Here is a 15,253-nt window from a genome sequence, read left to right on the forward strand (position 1 = left end):
GAAAGAAGTAATTTTCCCAAGTCCTCTTGCATTAAAAATAGTCAGTGTTTAAAAAAAAAAAAAAAAAAAAAAAAAGCAACAATCAAAAAACACAGAAAAGATATCACATCAAACAACACAAGGGAAAAAAGCTCCCTTATCCTTTTTTCCACACAAATCAAGTGGCTTCTGTATGTGCAGTGGAAAGTTCCCCATTCTGAGGAACAGTTTAACTCCAAGGGACCATTTTTCTCTCTGGAAAACTTTGGTCAGTTTCCACTGAATTGGAAGAGGGCTTTTTACTTCAAAATACCTCTAAACCCAGGTGATATTTTCTAGATGCTTTATGTAACACAGTGGAGCACAGAGCTGCCTGTGGAGTACAGCTGCAAGCCAGGGAGTTCCACTTGCTCGTGACGTGGTGTAATACAACGCACAGAAACAAGCTTAGCTTCCAAAACCAATGTAAAGGCCCTGACAGAGTGTCATGCTAGAGGCAAAATAGCCTTCTGTTGTGGTATTCTAGATGTAGATGCTATCCACAGTGACTAAATCTCAGAAGAGAATATTCTGAAGGATTTCTGTATTGCACTCCAGGTCAGCTGCATGAGTCTTGTTGACTGAAAGCCTGACAGAAGCTTAAGCTCAGCATCCACTCCATTTTATTTAGCCTCTTTGAAATCTAAACTAGAATCTTTTCTTTTTTTTCTTTCTCAACTTTCTTTACCACAGAAGGGAAAAGAGATTTCTGTTTTTCTTCTATCTTCATGCTTAATGGGGGAGAATGGAGATTGCTATTCACTCTAAAGTGTATACAGTCTATGTCTTGCAAACTCATAATGCTTGTCCATTTGAAGTCCCTAGTACTAAGTGTCAGGCAGACAATTTATAATATCATTCTCTTATGCCAAGAAGAAAAAAAAAACACTTCTGCTGCTGAGTGGAGTGTTAATAGCACCAGGAGAACCTTGTTAAGGAGGAAAAAGGAAGGAAAAAGACATGCAGGAGGTGCTTTAACAAGAAATATCAGCAACTAAGGCAGAAACTAGTAGAAATCTCTTTCTAAATGGCTCTTTTTTGTTTTTGTAAAGATTCTGGCTACTGATGAATACAGAAGCATCCTTGTTAGTTATGTCACTCAGGTTTCCTGTCAGTGGTACATTTTATCTGTGGTACATTAATGATAGAATGATTGAGTAACTGAATTAAAACTGCTCTGAAATTCCACCTAATACGCTAATCAAAGAGTAGTATGGAGCATATCAAGCAAACAAACTTTATATTATTTGCAATAACAAACTTGACAAGACCATGTTATGATTAATAAGAACTTGCTGCTCTTGTCAAGTGTACCAGGTATAAAAAATAGCAAAAACCATAGTTCTGCTGTTTCCCATGCATTGTGGGAAATGCCTCGTTCTCAAGAAGAGCTGTATTGCTCTTATTATTTCTTACATTTAAAAAATGACCCTTTCAGTTTGAAAAATAAGAACTTCTGCGTAATACTGTGCCTGCGTCAAGATAAAATCTTTTTGATCTTTTTGGATTTTATTTTTTTTTCTCAATATATAACCAAAATTTTATTTACATGTGGATCTTATTTTGCTGTGATTTGTGGCATATTTCTGTAGATGAGATGGCATCTGAGAGGTTTGTTCACCCAGGTGTATATAACTGCAATCTACATTGCTTTCATGCAGCAGCCCATGTAAATATACCAGCAAGATTGTCTCACTGTTTCTTATGTCCATTACAAGACTTCTATCCTAAAGGCATCCCCGGCTTTCTTGGAGCAGTCATCCAGAAGCAGAGAGATGTTCTTTGATCTGGATGAAATGTGCAAATTCTTGCCCCAGTGATCTGCTTCCCAGAGGTCTGATACCAGAATTTCAGTTTCTGCTGAAAGATAGAATGATGATACAGCACCGTTCTGGCCTCCAGAAGCAGAGTACCTTGTAAAGCCATCACTGTTTTATGCCAGCTTTACAGGCCATCATGTACACTTCTGGATAGCTTTTGCAGAAATTTGGAGAGTAGCACAAGAAGACGACTTGCCAAAAGCGTCAGGAGTCAGAAAAGAAAGAGTACACTGACTGACGTTTCCTTGGATCAGATTTATACTCTGTAAAGCCACTTCTGGTACTGTGCAACACATGATGACTAATGAGAAAGTATTGGCTTGTACTGGCTGCAAAATATGAGGGTGGAAAGTGACATTTTCTGGGAACGTGTGTAGAGCTCAGCTTCAATGTTAGCATTTTCGTAGCAGTGAAGATTTTATTCAGATAGTTTTGTGGATGATTATTCAGAGGTGAACTCTGCTATTAAAACCATATTTCGTGGCCCCAGTGTGTTGAGGTTTATTTGTGGGTTTTCTTTGTAATGAGACTTGTGGAACTTTTTTCATTCCTTTTCATCTGCAGTAAACGTTCCATTGCATTGGTGGAAAGAAACATTCTGATGCAGTGTTGCAGCTGCAGCAGCATCAGTTATGAGATGTTGAGGTCTGAAGAGTCTTGTGGTGCCAGTGGAAATTGAAAATCTTGAATTTATTCAAATAGTACAGATTTTTTCCCCCTATCCCCCCTATAAAGGCAGGCGTGCCTGGGAAATACAATGGATTACCATAAACTATGGATGTTTAATCTCCCATGTTGACCAGAGACATGACCTGTTGTGCATTGTTCAAGGACCAGTATATTGTAAGCTCTATGTATGGCCTCTGATCCCCCATGGAGGCTGTGATTCTTGGAGGATCTCAGCCCTTTCTTTATGCCATTAGTGTCGCTAAGCCTAGATCTTATTCTGCAGGAGACCCAGCAGCAGACAACTAGGCTGCCTGGGGTGGTTGCCTTCACATGATATGGTCTGGAAATCCTCCAAATTCTGTGGTTGGGTGAGGGGTCTTTCTATTCTTCTTATACTCTCTCATTGGGAGGACTCAAATATTAATTGTTATTATGTTGTCACCATAGATACAGTAAAATATTTGGTTATGGACTTTGTTATATCAAACCCCTGCTTTTATTAGGTTATTCCACATTTGCTGTCGAGATACTCTTGCCAGCCCTGATTGTGGAGCCCTTCAGTCTGGTTTGCAAGGGTGAAGCTATCTGGATTCTATAAAGCACAAATTTTGCCTAGTTCACAGGCATTCTTTTTCTCCTAAATCAATCACTCTTTGTGCTACTTGCTGGATTGCTGCATCTGCTGTAAACAAATGGTTTAGAAGGGCTATCAGTATACCATATTGGTTAGAGGGAGCTTGCTGTAAAATCAGAGCTCTCATCCCAGCTGTAAATATCTGGGTAATTCCCCTTTGAGGGAATTGGATTTCCCCCATCCAAACCATCACAGGATGTTTTTCAAGAAAGTCATTTTCAGTTCAGGATTCCAGATACTTTCCCTGGAGTCCTGCCTGTGATGGCAATTTTTTGTTATAGGAAGCAGCAAAACTATTTCTGAGGAGTTCTTTGCGATGCCAGGCTAAGTATTATTGGGGATATCCATCATCACATATAGGAAAAAGTTGGCTCTCCCAGCTGGTGCTGCAGGTCTCTGGCCATGGAACGCTCCTTCCCAGGAAGTAAGATGAGACATTCTTCCTTGAGAGGCCAGCCCTTAAATGAGCCCAGAGACCCAGCTTTCAATCACACAGGAAGCACAGGTAAATTGTTTGCACCTGTGCTTCCTCAGCTAGCCTCTCACTTTTTTATTTTTCACTGTGCAGTGTACAAACCTTTTATTCCATTGGTTTACAACAGTCTGTCAGCTTGGTCTGTCTTCTGACAAGCTGTAAAATAGTTTTCTAGGTTCAAGCACTTAACATCCATGGCTCCAGTATATTTTCAAATATAACAATCTGCCAGTTCATGCTCTTTGCATTTCCTTGCTTATTTCATTCTTTCACATTGCAGGTCTTGAGAAACTGTCCTTCCCCTTTTCAGCCCACATAAACTCTCTTGATTCTGTGCCTGTGTAGCCTTGTTGGCTAAGACTGCTCAGATCTTTCTGAAGATACTTTCTGAAGTCTTTCTCCTCTCCCACTGCTGATATATTTGCCAGGCACCAAGAGGCAGCAAACTGTTCAATCCCTTACAGCATGGGTCTCCAAACTTTTGCCTCTCCTTGGCCACATATAAAACATATAACATAATTAATATGTGTAAGTTAAAAAAAGTATTTATTTGTATATTTTTAAATTAAAAAATAGAGAAATAGCAACACAAATGTAGTGGGATACTTGGCCTTGTTTATTGAAGCTAATTCATCAAGATCTAGTTTTGTAGAAGTCGTCACAGTTCTTTGCGAGTTATCAAGATCCTCATCAGTGATTTTTGATCTGATTTTGTTCTTCCTTTGTTTCACCTTTGAAAACGGTTTCTCACAAGTGTGTGTACTGCAAAAAAGCAACGACATGAAGATGGCAGGATTGTGAAGCGAAGGATATTTTTCCCAGGTAAGATAGGTCTTATAATAATCTAGTAAGGAGACATTATCAAATTATTCTTTGAGCTGAATGTCTGACTGGAATCATATGCTTTCCACCTGAATTCCTTGTTGACTGAAAATGGAATCACAAGTACATAAAAAAAATACGTTTAGTTTGGAAATCTTGAAACCTATTCTCAAGTTCTTTTTTTCAAAATAGAAATCAAGGATGCATATTTTTTCACTGTTCACAGGATTGCATTTAGCAAATGTATCAAAATACATGAAATTATTTACCATAACTTGAATTTACCATTAATTCAGTTTCACTTAGAACACTCTTATGGTTCAAAACACTGCACAGGTAAATTGATTTTCACTTTGAAGTTGCACGTTTAAGTCATGTAAATGAGAAAAAAAAAGCAAAACCAAATTATTTTATACTTTTTGTGAGCTTTTTGAGAGGCTGAAAATTATAAACTTCAGTACAGCACAAATATTCTGGATATTCTTCCTCAGTGAATGTATTAACTTAATAAGTTATTTTTTGAAAATACACAATCTCAAGTTTAATAATTAATTTATAATTATATGCATACATATAATATATGTATGTATAATAATAGAAAACTTACATGTCTGCTTAATATTAAAGAACCCATCTTCCCAGGCACACACATGTAGGTACGCTGAAATATTCTTATTGGAAATCACTGTGTTTTACTTCCCAAGTGGCACAGGCTCACGTTATGTGTAATACGTGTGGGCTTTGAATTGATTGAGTGTGTCCATCAAGGATGAGAGGCAGAGTTAGCCTTGCACTGCATCCTCCACTCCAGAGTATTCCATTGTCACCTACAGAGTGAGGCTATTGTCACCTAGAGAGTGTAGCTATTGATCTACACATAAATGACTCCTAAAATTATTGCTAAAAATCACATAATAATGTTAAAAGTCTACAATCTTGTGTGGCTTTATTACCAGCTGTCCATGTCCATGTGAAGCAAGTCAACCTAGGTGCAGTGAATATGGGATGTGAGATGAGCAGCAAGAAATTACTCTTCCTTTTTCAGTTGCCATGGTATCAAAAAGAAAACATTTTCCATTTCAGTTTTAAAATCCAGTCCTTGGAGTCTTTTCTTAGTGTTAGCCTGTGCCTTGGAGACTCTTTTTATTTATTTTCCATAGTTTTGGGATGATAGGGGAGTGCTTGGTCATGAGAAGTTTATAGCAGTAAGTGATAACTTTGCAAGATCTAAGTGGCAGGACAGTGTGCATAACTTTTAAATTTTCTTCTTTTTTATTTTCTTTTAATCATTTATTTCTATTTGTTATCTTCCTTCAAAAATAATTTCAGTGTCATATTGTGTTTTCAGTATCTTAAAGTACAATTTCATTCTACCTATTATTTGGAACTTGCTTTGGTATGTGGATTAATGTGGCAGTTCTTCATACAGATTTCTCAAATATTCACTAGTGGTTTACAACCATTTTTCAGGTAATAATAATTCAGCTGTGATTGCGGAGCTGTACCAGGAATGCAACAACATGATTGGCAGCATACACAGAGATTTGGAGTCACCGCTAATGAATGCAGAGTAAAGAAGTAACTCTGTAAAGGCATACGTCCTCAGAATTTAATGTACATTGAGGTCCATTTATCTTCAAATACACACATGCTACAGATTGTCAAGCCAGTGTATTTATTCTGCTTGTAAGTGGTTGTGATTCACTTCAGACCATACAGTGAGCTAGAAAGGGGCAAATCTTAAGCGAAAAGATTTTGTACGCTTCCCTTTATATCATGTAGTCAAAATTATATTTGTATGCAATGTTGTGAGGCTGAATGCAGAAATCTGTCACACTGAACAGTGCTGCTTTCATAATGAATGTTAATGTACCCCTGTATTGAGATATTGGGCACAACAGTTTAAAAACATTGCAAGGTCAGCTGTAGGCTGCTCTTAGAAATGCTTATGATACAAATTGTTTTCCAAATAACAGGGGAAGTTTGGAATTTCTTGCCAGTTAAAATCATAGAATCATAGGATGGATTGCATTAGGAATTGGCTGTATGGACGCAGCCAAAGGGTTGTGAACAGTGGTTCTGTGTCAGGGTGGAGGTCGATCACAAGTGGTGTCCCTCAGGGGTAGGTCTCGGGACTGGTGCTCTTCAACATCTTTATCAATGACAAGTGATGGCATTGAGTGCACCCTCAGCAAGCTTGCAGATGACACCAAGCTGAGCAGCTGTCATGGTTTTGTAACTTCGCTATTGGTATTCCACATCATAACATCATGGACAAAAGAAAAGAACTACGTGACAGCAGTGCAGTTGATAAGTTGGAAGGAAGGGAAGCCATCCAGAGGGACATGGACAGGCTGGAGAAGTGGACCCATGAAAACCTTACGAAGATTCAAAAAGGCCAAGTGCAGGGTGCTGCACTTGGGTTGGGGCAATCCGAGGTATTTATACAAACTGGGGGAAAATCTTGAGAGCAACCCTGTGGAGAAGGACTTGGGGGTCCTGGTAGACGAGAAGCTGAACATGAGCCAACAGTGTGCACGTGCAGCCCAGAAGGCCAACTGTGTTCTGGGCTGCATAAAAAAAGGGGTGGCCAGAAGGGAGAGGGAGGTGATTGTGCCCCTCTACTTGGCTCTTGTGAGGCCCCATCTGCAGTACTGCATCCAGGTCTGGGGCCCCCAGCACAGGAAGGATGTGGAGCTCTTGGAGTGGGTCCAGAGGAGGGCCACTAAGATGATCAGAGGGCTGGAGCACCTCTCCTATGAGGAAAGGCTGAGGGAACTGGGCTTGTTTAGCTTGGAGAAGAGAAGGCTCTGGGGAGACCTCACTGAGGCCTTCCAGTACTTGAAGGGAGTGTATAAACAGGAGGGGGAACGGCTGTTTACAAGGGTGGATAGTGATAGGGCAATGAAATGATCCAATGAATAGGGAATGGTTTTAAACTGAGACGGGAGAAGTTTAGGTTAGACACTAGGAGGAATTTTTTCACCCAGAGGGTGGTGATGCAGTGGAACAGGTTGCCCAAGGAGGTTGTGGATGCCCCATCCCTGGAGGCATTCAAGGCCAGGCTTTTCATTCTTCTTTTGTTAAGTAATGTCCTATAGATACTGGCATTTATATCCTATGTTTTTTTTTTGTTTTTTTTTTCCAATAACTGGATGTGCTGAGATCTCTGTAACTGAAACCAAACCCTGTTGGTGAAGGACCTCTACCTCTGTCTTATTTAGACTGTCAACATTCAACAATGAAATGTAACTGTCAATTTTTTTTTTTTTCTGACTAAACCTGCTGATTTGTTTTCTATCTCACTTTAAATATATGGTGTTTCACTTTAAATAAATTTATTGGCTTCTGTGCACATTTAAAAACCATAAGTGTCCTGTCTTTATAAATTCTTAAAAACTATCTATATGTAAAAACAGGTGCACATCCTATAGCTATAATATGACACAAAGACTGTACTAGAATACATAACTGAGAAACAGGATTCCATCCTTGTCATTGGACTGGCAGAAATACAATCAGAAGACATGACTTAGAAAGACTCCTAATATCCCTGGGTTTGCAGATAGTGATTAAAAATTGAAGGTGATGTGCTTGGTCAGGAAGAAGCAAAGTTGATAACTTCTTGGAGGACAGCCCAGACAGAACCTATCCATCTGGTTTATAGACAGTATAACAGCAGGTAGAAAACAGTAAGACTTGGTGAGCAATTGCATTATTATGTGAAAATACTACTGAAATCCAGAGTATTTTTGTAAGCCATTTTAGAGAAGGAGTGAGAGATCATTTTTAATAGAATGAAATTTTTGTAGAAATAAGTAAATAAACTGGATTCTTATGGAGGACACACACACACAAAGACAGATAAAATCAGGTAGGTGTACTTCGATGTTTCATTTCAAAATTCCGTCTCTTCCAGCATTTCTCTTCCAGAGCATGAAGAAAGTTTTGAGTAGTCAAGGTAAAAAATGCAGAATAGACGTGATTTCCCTCCATTGTTCTGCTGACCCTGAACATTCAGGTCAAGGTTAGGGGCACCTGTAAGAAAATGCTGTAGCAGAACTCAGGCTGTCAAATTTATGGAAGAGCTGTACTTTAAAATCAACCCTGCTGAAAAGGACTTCTGGGTTCTGGTGGATAGAAGACTGATCGTTAGCCAGAAGTATGCCCTTGCAGCCCAGAAAGCCAGCTGTATCCTGAGCTGCATTGAAAGAAGCATGGCCAGCAGGGTCAGGGAAAATATCATGCCCTTCTATTCTGTGCTGGTAAGATGTCACTAACAGAGCTGTGTCCAGATGTGGAGTGTCAGGGCAGGAGAGATGTGGACTTGTTGAAGTGTGTCCAGAGGAGTGCTACAGAAATGATCCACGGGATGGAACACCTCCCTTGTAGGGACAGGATGAGAAAGCTGGGGCTGTTCAGACTGGAGAAGAGAAGACTCCGGGGAGACCTGGGAGCAGCCCTTCAGTATCTAGAAGGGAGTTATAGGAATGAAGGGGACAGACTCTTAAGCAGGGTCCTATAGTGATAGAACAAGGAGAAATGGTTTCAAACTAAAAGAGAGGAGATTTAGATTGGATATAAGGAAGCAGTTTTTTACAAGAAGCATGGTGAAGCAGTGCAACAAGAATCACAGAGATGTGGTGATCACATATCCCCAGAGGACAAGCAGATAAGAATGTATATTGTATACATATACGTATGTACTGAATTTGAGTGAAAATCATTGCACTTGTAGTATTCTGGGTTAGCACTGTTGACATAACCTTTCAGGACCAGATGAATCTTTGCAGGAAATCTAATATGGGTGAGATGAAATCAATAAAATCATCTAAAAGAGAAAAGACTTTTGAGGAACTAAAGCACTTGGAAGGAAGACTGATGATTGCAATAGCTGCTGTGACTACCTCCTCTAAATCCAGTCACTGATTTTTAAAAAGGAGTCAGTATTATAAACTATTCCGTAACATCTAAATCTTTTAGTTGGTCATGCAAGGTCATGTTAAAGTTGTTGACAGCATAATCCACAAGAATATTTGATAATTTGGTGTCACTTGCCTAAAACAAAAATGGGCAAAGTCAGTTTGTATATGTCTTTAAGGAAACTTTTTTAGATGGATAATTCAGTACAAAATTTCTTTTGATCTGAACTATGCTATCTACAGTAAATTCCAGAATTCAAAAACTTGGCAGTTTTACATTGTCTTCACTGAGCTATAACAAACTCAAGAATATGATCAACAAGTCAGTATGGTGAGTACCAATATAATAACTACTGTTCCTTTATTTACTAAGCACACCTAAGTTATGTGAACATCAGTAACTGGGACAGGGGAGGTTTAGGTTGGATATTAGGAAGAAGTTTTTCAGACAGAGGGTGGTGACACACTGGAACAGGTTGCCCAAGGAGGTTGTGGATGCCCCATCCCTGGAGGCATTCAAGGCCAGGCTGGATGTGGCTCTGGGCAGCCTCGTCTGGTGGTTGGTGACCCTGCACGTAGCAGGGGGTTGAAACCAGATGATCATTGTGGTTCCTTTCAACCCACGTCATTCTGTGATTCTATGATTCTAAGTTACTCCTACATGTGAACATCAGTAAGTAACTCCTAAAGAAAACAGCTATGTCATTAAGATCTACTCCCCAACTATGTGTAATCTCTGAAGACTAATGAGTTTTGTACCTCTATTTTGTTCTGTTTTTAAAAGAGTTCTTGAATGGAGAGTGAGCATGATGTGTTAGGATTATTTTCCTCATATCCTGGAGAATAAAATGCTGTTGATTCTATCTACTGATGGAAAGGAAATACTGAAGAGTAGGACACAGCCTCTGACTAATTGATTCAATTTGGCTGACCTCACACAAATAGCACTTTAGTGGAGTGTTATATGAATAAATTCTCCTTCTTGTTTTCTTGTGGGAGCAGATGCAACTGTTTTCCTATCACTTTAAACAAACATAATAATTAAGTGGTAGTTCAGTGACTTGACTTTGTGGACCACATTCTCATTTTTCCCTCCTGGGCTGATTTGGCCAAGTCACTAAGCTTACTATGTCTCTTCAAATAAGAACAAGATCTAGCCTAGTGTATCTCAGTCTTAGTAAAAGTGCTCAGTGATGAATGCATCGAAGTCCTATTTGTTTCCAGGTCACTCTTCATTTGCTTAATAACTTGACACTTTCAACAATCTAGGTAATTACATGAATAAATGAACATCACTTGCAAATTGTGTGCCTGACTTGATAAGATAGTTATGAAGATTTGCTGGTGCACTTTAGTAGAGAAAGATATTCATGGATCCATAATACAATTACAAATCATTCTGCCTCACCTATGTTATACTGCCTTTGGTCTCTTCCTCTTTTAGGAGACCAAAGGTTGTCACATTTTACCAAGATTAGGGAGCCACTTTGTGTTCCTTTTACAGTATGAGAAACCTGGTTTTGAGTCGATGAAAACATCTTGACTAAAAAACAACATTTTTATTATTCTGTAGGGACAAACAGAGTTGGCAGAAGGGCAGGGAGTTAGAAGTGGGAGAAAGTAATCCAAAATTTAACAACAGCTAGAACAAGCAGAATTATATGCATGAAACGGAACACGGAGGGCGGGCAGTGCTTGATACACGGAGGTGGAACAGGGAGTACTGCTGCTACAGCTGCAAGAAGTGGTCACTGCTATGCCATTTCCTCTAGAAGCAGAGGTTTAATCCAAACCTAGTGTTAGAAATTTCTGCAAAACTCGGTGGCAGAAAGTATGGTCTCTTCTATTCCTCCTTTGCTAGTTGATTTAGTAGTGTGAGGAACTCCCAGTGCAGCTAGTTGTGTCATTAATTCAGGTACAGGCAGCTTTTCCATAGGAATTTACTATTCTAGCATCCTGAAGCTCATGCAGGTTTCCATATTGAAAACCTGCTATTTTTCAATTTAAAAGAAATGAAACAAATTAGAAACGCTACTAGGGGTCAAAAGTCAACCACTTCAAAGCTAGAAATTAGCAGCATTTGAGGCAATAGCAAGTAATCTTGTGGGTAGTTAATCATGAAGATTGTATCGTAACGCATATGCCCAAGGGAGCTAATTAAGGTTGCCTAAACAACTTTGCATCTCCTTGTTTTCTTTTTTCTTTTTTTTCTAAGAGTAGAGAAAATAGACTTTCTAACCTAAGGGTCTTTAAATGTAGACATTCATAGCTAATATTACCGTAGTGCCTAATCTCAGCCTCCTGCTAGGATCTCTTTCCCAGTGATATGTTATTCCAACAATTTCTACCAGTGGAGTTTTGTAAAATAACTGTTTCCTTTTATCAGTTTAAAATTTGCTGCCTTTCACTGTCTTCTCATACCTCTTTGTTCTCATGAAGAATGCCGCACAGGAGCTGTTTGATGTATGTTTTCCGTTCCAAATATGCTTTCATATGCATCTTATTTTGAACCTAAACAGCTCCAACTTTATCAGCTTCTCTTGTGGTTATATGAAATGACATCCACAAGCAGACAAGTAGCAGATTTTTATAGTCTCTGAGCCATTCCAGAAAACTTGGGGTTAAGTTTAAGTTAGGAAATTGATGAACTGGTCAGGAATTTAAAAAAGATAAATATTAGAATGGATCTAAGAACAGGGAAAAGAGAGTGGGAAGTAAAGGGTGGGCCCTTTTTTTTTCTGTATCTACTAGGGAGAGAGGAAAAGAGACATGTTTAATGTTGCCCTGTAACAGAACAGTGCTGCAAAATAGTGAATATTTAGCTACACGGATACTGCTTTTATCATTTTACATTGTTCACTGCACATCCACATGCTTCTGTTCTCCCACCTGTCTTTCCCTTTTTGTTGTATATGTCATTATTAATGAGATAAACACTTACGGGTAATGTAGAAGTCCATGCATCATCTTACAGGGCTTCCAAACTTGACAGTTCCTGGATGACTTCAGCTGCTGGAGCTGTGCACACATAGAACGTGTATTACCAAGAGTGCAGCCAGCTGGTTGAGTGACTACACTTTCTCCAATGTTAAGAACTTGTGAGATTTTATCTGCAGCATTGCATCCGTGTTTTGCTCCCATCTACAAAAAAACCCATTGATGTGTTGGAAGGAGTCTGGCTGGTGTCCCCCAGAATGACTGAGGGACTGGAGTATGTGGTATATGGGGAAAGGCTGAGAATCTTAGATTTATTTAGTTTTAGTTTGAAGTGAGAACTTTCTGCTTGTACTTATCAAATAAGAAAAAACAGGCAAAATGAAGGGAGACTTGCCTTGGCAGCACAGTGGTAGGACAAGTCAGAAGCTGGAAAACAGGAATTCTGATTATGTATGAGGAAAATATTCACCATGGAGTTAAAATACTGAAACAGATTGCCTAGTGTAGTTGTGGCATATGTCCCTCAAGGTATTAAAAACTTCACTACCCGTGAGTAGCCTGACACATTTGTCAGTGCTTTGAGGATCTACCTCCCTTTCAAACTCAACACTTCCATGATTTTGTGCAGAACCAGATTTATATTCTCCAGTGCCATGGAAAAATTCTTTTGTTTTCCTAACATTTACTCTAAAGTATCTTACCTGTTTATCCATTAAGTTTCTAATATGCATTTAAAGTAAATTTTAATGAAAACTGTGCAAACACAATATGAATTTATTATATTGTCTGATAGCCGATAATCAAAGCCTTCTAGGTGTAGTTCTACTCCATTTAGACTGATTTCCTATTTGTCTCAGAGGTAACAAATAAATTTTAGCTCTGAGAATTTCTGAGTAAAGTATTTTGTCTGTTAAGGACTTCTTGTATGTGGAATCTTGTACTTCTCTGCTGATTTGTTCTTCTTGAATTACACAGTATGTTCCCTAAGTACATCATAAAAATGATATAATCATGATGTTATCTGCTCTGTTACAAAACATGTGACAATACTGTGTTTATGGTTAAATACAGCCTCAAGGACCTCATACCAGTGCCAAACAAGTAAGCTGTTTTCAAGTAAGGACATCGTCTCAGTGCTCAGTAAACACAGAATATTATTTATGCATCAGCTTGATGTTAGAAAATGTGTATTAGGAGCATACAATTCAGCTTTTGTTTAGACTTAACTGGAAACAACAAAGATGAAGCATAATAAAAAAATATAATGACTGTAATAAGCCTAAGCTGTAGATGGTTTCCTTAGTTCATTTTGTATTTCTGGTAATGTATGGATACTCCTAATGATTCCATTAGAGTTTAAATAATGGAATTCAGCACAATCGTATTTCTACTGAGCAATGGAAACATAATTTCTCAGGAACTGCAGCTGCTGTAGTTGAAGATTAGGCTCTTACTATCCCTTAGGGAGATTACTGTCTCTGCCAGCTGACTTAGTTTTTATACAGCCAGCGATTTATTAGATTGCTTTGCTCTTAAGTGTGATAATAGGCCTTATGCTTAGCCAGGTTTAGAGACTTCCAGTGCATTAATATTTTATGGCAATGACAGTCAAGACACATTTTGTTTACCTAACAAGACAAGCCAAGCTTCAGCTGATATGTAGAGGAGATTAGATTTAACTGGTAGGAACTCTGCCAATTATGCCTTTAATGCTTTGCAATGGCTTTTATAATTGTAATCTAATCATTTGCATATTGATGCATCAACATTTTGTTTTAAACAGTTCTGTTTGTGTGAGCTGGGTATTTATAGAAAACCTTTTCTCTGTAACCATACTATTCAGTTCTTTGGTGTTGATGTATTTTTGCTAGGTAGTAAAGAAGATATAACAATATTTGGAGGCTGAAAGAGATTCCAACTATGATACCATCTATGTCTCTTTGGGGGATTCAGTTTATAGTGAAATTGATTGAATATTTCAATCTTGTGAAAGTAACCTTTAGCTGTGGTACTCATCCAATATGTTGGCCAAAATAGGACCCTAGTTTGTCATGATTCAATTTCAGTGACAGCAGTAGCTTTTGCTGCCCAAATAAATATTTAAATGAACCTGTCATTTATCCTGCACGAATTGTTTTTTACTTCTTTGCAACAAAGCAGATTTATCAGCTATTATTAGTAGTAGAAGCAAAGATCAGTGTGTCAGCTGCCTGACACTGATTCACCACATCTGCAAAATACACACTGTTTTACCTCCAGGGGCAGGGTTAAGAATATTTACCAAGAGAAATTGCTCACTGAAGTGCTTGCTGCTCCTTAGGCTCATATATATCAAAACTCTATTAAACAGTTTGTCCTACAGTAAAATTATTATTTGAAAAATCAGGTCAATCAAAAAAGTTGCTCCCACACTTAATGCTTCCTCAAAAATATAAAAAAGCAAGAAATAGAAAACAGATAAATATACATAAATCTAGAATATCCTACTTTTGCTATAGGTCTTAAGTTCTTTGAATAATCTATCCTGTATTCTGAGCTCTACAAATAATATCATTGTGAAAAGCTAAGTTGTAAACAATATTTAAGTTGCTCTATTTATTTTATTATTAAAAAAATTAAGAGCTCAAATACTGACTGTAATGACGACATGATTTTAGCTATAAAGGCAATACTCATGGCAGAGAACAGAAAGAAGCCAAGAAACCAAGATTTGCCCTTGATTTTAAACTGTGTTTGTCAGTGGTTCAGAATATTGAACTTCACACTGTTCCAGATTTTAAATGGACATTAAATGGGCTGAAATTCATACTATACTTTGAAATCATCTAAAAAAACTCTGTAGAAAATTAAGATGCATAGTAGCACACACTAATTTTCCTCTAACCTCTCAATTAATACTATGAAATAGAGCAAGCAATTGCACTAGCTCTTTTTTTTTACAAGACTGATTTTTAAT

The 15,253-nt window shown here is 38.2% G+C and overlaps 1 long non-coding RNA gene across 1 annotated transcript; it reads left to right on the top strand.

Annotated features, from left to right (window-relative positions):
• The first annotated feature begins 3,015 nt into the window (after nucleotides 1-3,015).
• Nucleotides 3,016-7,804, top strand: LOC112530770. The gene is made up of 2 exons (XR_003072579.3): nucleotides 3,016-4,438; nucleotides 5,909-7,804. It is a non-coding gene; the product is annotated as an uncharacterized LOC112530770 (long non-coding RNA).
• Nucleotides 7,805-15,253: the final 7,449 nt, after the last annotated feature.

Source organism: Gallus gallus, chromosome Z, assembly GCF_016699485.2.
Source record: "Gallus gallus isolate bGalGal1 chromosome Z, bGalGal1.mat.broiler.GRCg7b, whole genome shotgun sequence".
Lineage (NCBI taxonomy): Eukaryota > Metazoa > Chordata > Aves > Galliformes > Phasianidae > Gallus > Gallus gallus.